Raw genomic sequence first — 8,484 nt, 5'->3', positions numbered from 1 at the left:
TATGTTCAATTTTATAGTAATGAGAACCAAAAAGTATACCAAGATATGTATTATAATAAATTATCAGGTTCTTGGGGAATATATTTTAAAATAGAATTTGAAAAATATGTTAGGGATAATATTGGAATACCTAGAACTTTAGGTTCAAGAATAAAATTTTTATTTGAAAGACTTGCATATATATATATATATCAACAAAGACAATTGATGAAAAAATCAGGAAAATTAACTAAAATATATTGTGAAGATATGGAAACCCCTGTGCAATGGGGATGTAATCTTGAAAGAAGAATTAATAAAAGGAAGTATAAAAATAAAAAAGTTTAAAAAATTTAGGAATTTTAATAAAAAATACATAAAACCTAGAAGAAAATATTACAAAAGAAAAAATAACTCATATAATCAATAGAAGAATAAAAATAAAAATAAAAGTGAATGTAAATGTAAATGTAAATGTAAATGTTGGAATTATGGAGAAATAGCTCATATAAGCCCTAATTGTGATAACAAGAAAGTTAGAATACTTAGAAGTCAAAGATGAATTAAGTGAAATATCATATATTGAAGAATATTATAATCAAGAAGTATAAATAAGTGAAATAGAGGATGAATCAAGATAGAGAAATCGAAGAACTAGTAAGTAATAATATAAATATACAAGAATATGAAGGAATAGAAGGATGTGGATTAAAAGTCACTTTTGATAACAAGTTTAGAAAATTGCAAAAATTATCGTTAGACTTAAAAATAGGAAAATGAAAAGTTTTTGATAGAATTTGGAAAAGAGAAAGAATATCAATAAATGAATATCACAAAATAGAAAAAATTATAAATGTAAGGACAACTTATGTGCAACATAAATTAAATCTTTTAACAAAAAATACAGTCGAAGAACTATTAACAAAGATTAGTAAAAAATAAAGTGAAAATATTCAATATGTTTATTTAGCAGGAATACAAATAATGTTTAAATCACTATTTAGAGAAGGAATAGATTCACCCTTAACTAGAACTTTACCTGATGAAAAAATAATAAATTTAAAAGATAGTCATTTAGGAACGATGGAAGGAAATTTAGCATATTAAAAAATTATGTTTACATATTATCCGAAATATTGTGTATCACTAAAAGATAGAAATTTTAGGACTACATTTTAAACTTCATAGAGATGATATCATGCAATCAGGTGATCAAATTATGATTATAGAATATAGAGCTTTGTATACATTTACTAATTCTAATTATTGAAATATTTATTCCAATAAATCATATATTGAAGTTCATAAAGAATGCAAAGATATTAGTAAAATAATAAAACCAAATAAACAAATAAACTTAATTCCAGAAGAATATGAATTTAGTATAACAAAAAATAAACCTGAAATAACAGAATTAAATAAAAGAGAATGTTCTAATAATATCATATCTAAGGATGGAAAATTAATTAAAAGATCAAAAAGTTTTAAAATACCTAATAAAAACCTGCTAGAAGAAATCAACAAAATAAAAAAAGTAAAACTGTATAGGAATGCTGGAAACATGAAAATAGAAGAAGAATATTATAATGGAAGAGAAAATATAAATGGACCAAATATATTAATAGATACAGGAGCTAATGAATGTCATATAATTTCGATTAGAAATAAAGGTCTAATGACTCATAAAACTGAGCCATATAAGTATGTAAATTTTGATGGACAAGTACATACTATAGATTTAGAAGTTAAAGTACCAATAAAAATAGGAAGAATAGATATTTTAGTACCATATTACATAGATAAAAATATGGATATAAATCCCCACATACTTTTAGGTATGAGTTTTCTAAATGGATTAGAAAATTATAGTATAAAAAAAGAATGATTATATACTGTTCATAATGGACAAATTACATTATGTAAAAAGTAGATGAATAATCAGATAAGTTTTTCATTAGTCGTGTATATACAAATTACTATTGTAGAAACAAATATAACAACTTGTGCTTTAATAGATACAGGTAGTGATATAACAATATTTAAAAGTTTTTTAATAAAATCATGGAATAATAATAATAATATAAAAATAACTGGAGTTACGGGAGAAAGTACTCAAATAATTAATAGTACTGATAAAGTTAATATAATTCTTGGAAGTAAACAAGTAACAATAAATAAAATTTATAAATATAATAAATTAGAATGTGATATATTATTAGGAAATGACTTTTTACAACAATTTCAATATTATAAACAAAATAATTATATGATAATGCTACAAATACCTTGTGGACACTTATTAAAAATTCTTAGATAATTTAAACCTTATAGAACTCAATCAGCCTAGTGTGGTGATAAATGGGAGAAAAAACTAATTATATTTAATGAAATAAAAAATAAAAGAATATTATATAAAAAAGTTATAAAAACAAGAATAGAAATAAATATAGAAAAAATCATTGAACAACTAGAAAATGTTTATGGAGAAAATCCATTATTATTTTGGAAACCACATCACCAAAAGTCAAAATAGAATTAACAGAAAATGTTATAAGAAGAGTTAGACCAATGATGTATACTATAGAAGATACACAAGAATTTAAAAATCAAATAAAAGAATTGTTAGAACAAAAATTTATTAGACCTAATAATGGATCCCATTAATAGATGATATATTAATATGTTCTAATATTAAAGAAGAACATAGAAATTATTTAATCCAATTTATTAGAGAATATAAAAAAGAAGGAATTGTATTATTTAAAAAGAAATCTATAATAGAAACACAAGAAATAGACTTTCTTAGATTCTCAATAGATAAAAGAGGAATAAAATTACAAACTCATATATCTAAAAAGATATAAAATTTTCCAGATAAATTAGAATCCAAGGAACAAATACAAAAAATTTTAGGGTGTTTAAACTATGCAGAAAGATTCATTGAAAATCTTTTTAAGAAAAGACATAAAATCCAAGTTTTACTTAAAAAAAATAAATACTAAAGGATGGAATGAAGAATATATAGAAATAACAAAATCATTAAAAGAAGAATGCAAAAATTTACCAAAATTAAAATTACCAGATAAAAAAGATAATTTAATTGTTAATATAGATGCTTCAGATAAATATTGGGTAACAATATTAAAAACAGATCTAAATTAAATTTGTAGATATTCAAGTGAAACCTTTAATCAAGCAGAAATAAATTATATTACTCATGAGAAAGAATTATTAGCAATTATTTGAGAAATAAAGAAGTTCTCATTGTTTTTATTATCCAAAAAATTTTCTGTTGAGACTGATAATTCTTGAGTTGTAGGATTAATTAGAAATAAACTACCATCAGAACCCCAATACAGAAGGCTCCATAGACGGCAGGTTTATTTAGCATTTTATAATTTTAATATAGTCCATATTAAATGAGTTAATAATTTTCTTGTAGATTTTCTCAGCAGAAATATAGAATTTGCTGATGGCTAAAATCAAGGTCATGGAATTATACCAATATATCCTACATATACAAAAAATGACATATTTTTTTAAAGAAGAATTTGAAGATATAAACTCTGGAGCAACCTAGATCTCAAAGATGTTCAACTCAAATATAAAAATATTACTGAATATCACTACTGAGCATCAAAAATATGTCATAGAACTCAAAAATCAAGTTGATACTATTGCAACACAATTAAAAGATATATTGTCTGAGACAGATATATCAAAGAGTTCAGAAATGAGTTTTCCAAATCAATATCAAACATGGACAGCTGGAAGCAACAGTGGACCCAGACGTGACAACATACCAACTGATAATAAAGGAGATTCCATTTCAACCAAAAAAGTTATGATATATGGAGATAAAAGAAATATCAAAACAAGTAGCATCATAGACCAAGAAGATTAAATCTCTTTAGATCCAAAAGAAGAAAAATATATCGAAATAGTCAAAATTGCCTATAAAATAAAAATGAGTGATTCATATTTCATTTCTCCGAGAAATAATGTTTATCCCAAAATAACAGACATGAAATGAGGTGACCCTTCATTTATAAAAATTATGGCAGATTATGAATTCATGAATTTGATATATCCAGGAAAATATTTGATTGAAATTTCAAAGTTTGATAACATATTCATTAAATAAGTATCCAGATTTGTCAGATGAAGGAAAATATTTTTGAAATTCTATTCAAAAAGTCCAGAATATGATGCGGTTGTTTATTATCCAGTTGAATACATAATCTTAATTGGATACGTTGCAGCCAATTTCCAAATTGATGTTACAGAAAATAATAGAAAAGTTCCGATAGTAACTGTTGAGAAAAATGTAGGGAAATCTGAATACTTAATGAACTCCAAGACATGAAAAAATGTTATCTTTTAAGAGATATTTCTCCCCTATCCAACAAAGTCACAATTGGGGTATAATAGAAAATCTCTCTCATGATACAATGGAGACGTTTGATTCAAATTGTGATTATTTGATCAAACCAAGAAGACACTCGAAAATAACTGATTGATGCCAAGAGAAAGAAAGAAGAATAAGTTTTTTTAATGTGTTTTGCAAACGAGAATTCGTCGAAAATTTATAGAAATTGAGGCAACCGTTTGAATAGGTGTGTCCCTTGAAATCTTTGCATACATCTACTGGAGGTGATTGTTAAAAAACGAACAGATGCACCTATTCAAAGACTTCTAAAAATAAATAAATACAAAATAATGAAAAATATCTAACAGTAACAAAATCATGGATCAGACATAGAAGAGTATTTGGAATTAAAACCATTTACAACATTGCCAAAATTTTGTTTAATAAAAAATTCTCATACTTATGCCAATATGAAAATTGGATGTTGGTATCCAATGGAGGATATGGAAAATCAAAAATTTTAAAAGACTATATTGATTTGATATACATTAATTTCTAGGATGTCCTACCACTATAAAAGAATCTTGTCAGCTCAGGGAGTGCCGCAACTGCATGTGAAGAATTGAAGAAAGAGGACAATAATATAGCACATTTGACAAAGGTGTATGGAAAATAATAATGCAGCTGCATGTGAGGACATTGAAGATAAAGAGTAATAATAGAAAAAGATGCTCTTTAGATAAAAAATTGAAGCAACATGTGAAGATGTAGACCCAATGAGAAAAATAATAGAGAGGCAAGTGTGTCTTGCTGATATACTCAATGATGTAATAGAGTCTCATAAACTTGTATAAATAGAGACATTGCCATAGAGAAAGATCATCTTATCTTGAAATTTCGAGTTGTAAGCAATAGTTACTCAAAAAATCATTCCTAGTTTGAAAAATCAGTTTTTCTGGAAATCCCTTTGTATCAAATAGAAGTTTTGTATAAATTTTGACAGAAATAAAACTCCAATATTTTGATATGATTACGAGTTTCTAAATCTTTATTCCCATAAATTCTTAAAAGATCCGATAAAAAAATTTCTTCTTATTTTAGCAAAAATAAAGTTTTTCTTTAACAGAAATCTAGAATTTTATTCTTTAAAAGTTGATACAGTGAGAGCAAGTGGCTGAAATAGTAACAATTTCATGAAGGCAGGAGGCCGTTTAAGGAAATAGTTTACAGATTCAGAGTTTGAAGGTCACTCGATTCTAAGAATAAATGTCCAGATCAAATCTACGGTAAAACTTTTAAACTTTCGCTAAAATTAGAATGAATCTTTTTAAAATCTTAAAGAATTGTACGGATTAATTGATGATTATGAATAAATGCCAGGATATACAATTAAAGGATTAGATAATCTTTTAGAAAAATGTTAGAAAAAATAAAGAATATTATCTCTCAATTAGAAAATATAAATTTACCATTTGAAAAATATAGTATTTTAATTAGAAGATATGAAATATATTTTGCAGCTTATTCTTATTTATTATATCGTAGAATAGATTTATATTCAAATATTCAAAGTAGAAGATGAAATATTTAAAAGATTAGGATATATGTTGCAATATAGAAAGAATCATTTCATTAAGGGTAATATAGACCTTTCAACAAAAAGGAATAGCGATAGGTCAAATAGAAAAATCTCCCACAAGTACATAGAAATGACCCAAACAAAGAGGTCATTTTTCCAAAATAACCTTTGGCCAATTTTGATATCCAAAATACTCCCCTTTATAATATTACATAATAAGTTAATAAAATATAAAAATCTTTCAATCTAGTCATTAAAAAATTAAATACTGCTTGAATTTTAATAGATTACCAATTTATTTGATATATAATTGAAGGATTATATAATCTTTTAGAAAAAATGTTAGAAAAAATAAAGAATATTATCTCTCAATTAGAAAATATAAATTTATCATTTGAAAAATATAGTATTTTAATTAGAAGATATGAAATATATGTTGTAAATTATTCTTATTTATTAGATCATAGAATGAATTTATATTCAAATATTCAAAGTAGGAGATGAAATGTTTAAAAGATTAGGATATATGTTGCAATATAGAAAGAATCATTTCATTAAGGGTAATATAGACCTTTCAACAAAAAGGAATAGTGATAGGTCAAATAGAAAAATCTCCCATCATAATATCATCTACGTATTACCGTTCATAGTAATTTATAATATATTTTTTTGTATGGAATGATTACAGTACGTCAAACCCAATATTTTGCTTTATTGGGTAATTTAAACTATATGGTACTAGACAATATTGAAGATGAAAAATAAATTAAAATCTTATTTATTGTATTATCTAATGTTATGTGTTAAACATATTTAAATATGGTACATTTGGTACCATCAATTTTCGAAGAAAATCAGTTTAGATTTATTTGTTATAATGTTCATAGAGTATTAATTCTCGTTTGGTAGCAAATTTTCACTCTAAAAAATTAATTTTTTGATCGTTATTTCATAATTTTAGGCGTCATATTTACTTTTTCACTCACATTTGAGATCCAATTTTCTCCCTAACGATCAAAAAATCAATTTTCATAATCACTACTGAACTTCTATTTTTAATTCATTACAAGTCCGTGAAAATTAAGGGTATAAAAAGTTGACACGTTACACTGAAATTGATGGATGTTACACTGAAATTGATGGATCCGAAGAGGATGATCACGTGAAGTGTCCCCTCTAGGCGCGCGCTCATCCGTTTACACGCACTCCCGCAATAATTTAATGGAATATTGCATCATTGGTCCCAAACTTATTGGATAATGCTATTATCTCCACTAAAGATAATTAAGTCCTTGTTTGATCGGGATTAAAATCAGATTTTTAGTAGATTTTGATAGAAGTTAATAAATATGTGGTTGAAAAGTTGTGAAATCCATGAATTATGTAATTAAAAATTGAATATTTATTTTGACTTAGATTAAAATCTAAAATTAATTTGTACCAAACAGAGGCTAACCATCTATAATATAAGGTAGGGTCCACACTTCACACTGTGCAATGAGATAAGAATGCATTGAATAGTGTAGGGGTGGGCGCGGTTCGGTTCGGTTCTCAAATCGAACTTTTCGGGTATCTAATAAATGGAACCGTCGGGTCCAAATATAATTATGGAACCGTTCGAGTTCGGTTCCGCTCGATTCAGTTCGGTTCGATTCGGTTCCGTTCGATTCTGTACTATAATTAAATTTTTTAACATTTATAAAAACATTATATAAATACAACTAATGATACATTCAATGATTTTGGAATTTCAGAGACTAGTAAATTACCTTGTTCAAATGATCGCTACGATCAAAGTTTCGGTTGGCGAAAGTCACAGTTTCGATTGGAGGTTACAGTGTCCGCCGATAATTGTATAGATTTTGAAATATTAGCGAGACTGCAAGAGTGAGTGCGAGAGTCGAGACAACGTTATGCATTTTAGTGTTTGTGTTTAGGGTTATTTAATGGATTTGATCTTACTTGGCTAAGAAATGAAACAATAAAATGGGTAATTGGGCCAAAAATTAGAAATGAAACAAATTATTGGGCCAAAAATTTGAATTTAGAAATCGTTAATTTGTTTAGAAAAAATTAAAATAAAAATAATTTGATTTACTAAATATAAAAAAAATTAGAAAGATTCGGTTCTTCGATTCTTGGTCTAGAACCGAACCGTACTCGTCGGTTCTCAATTCAGATACCCGTTCGGGTATTTAATTTGACAAGAACCGTCGGATTCGGTTCTGCCGGTTCGATTTGTGAGATTTGCCCAGCCCTAGAATAGTGTGATATGACCCCACTGTTCCATAGACGAGTGAATAGCATTACTCAAACTTATTGTTTCATATTAAGCAAGTCATTTAACAATAAATTAATTAATTTTCAACATGTCATTAAAATTGCATGATATTTTTTTTATAGAATCAAAGGATTTGGTGACACTAAGTCCCTTTTTTGATAAAAATTGGGGTTTCAATATATTTTAATATAAGATAATAAAATATGTGTATTGAAAAGTTGACAAACTTTGTGGATCCCAATTTAATTATTCTTACAAATAAAATATACGATATGT

Source organism: Olea europaea, chromosome 13, assembly GCF_002742605.1.
Source record: "Olea europaea var. sylvestris chromosome 13, O_europaea_v1, whole genome shotgun sequence".
Taxonomy (NCBI): Eukaryota; Viridiplantae; Streptophyta; class Magnoliopsida; order Lamiales; family Oleaceae; genus Olea; species Olea europaea.
This window is presented reverse-complemented; position numbering follows the sequence as displayed.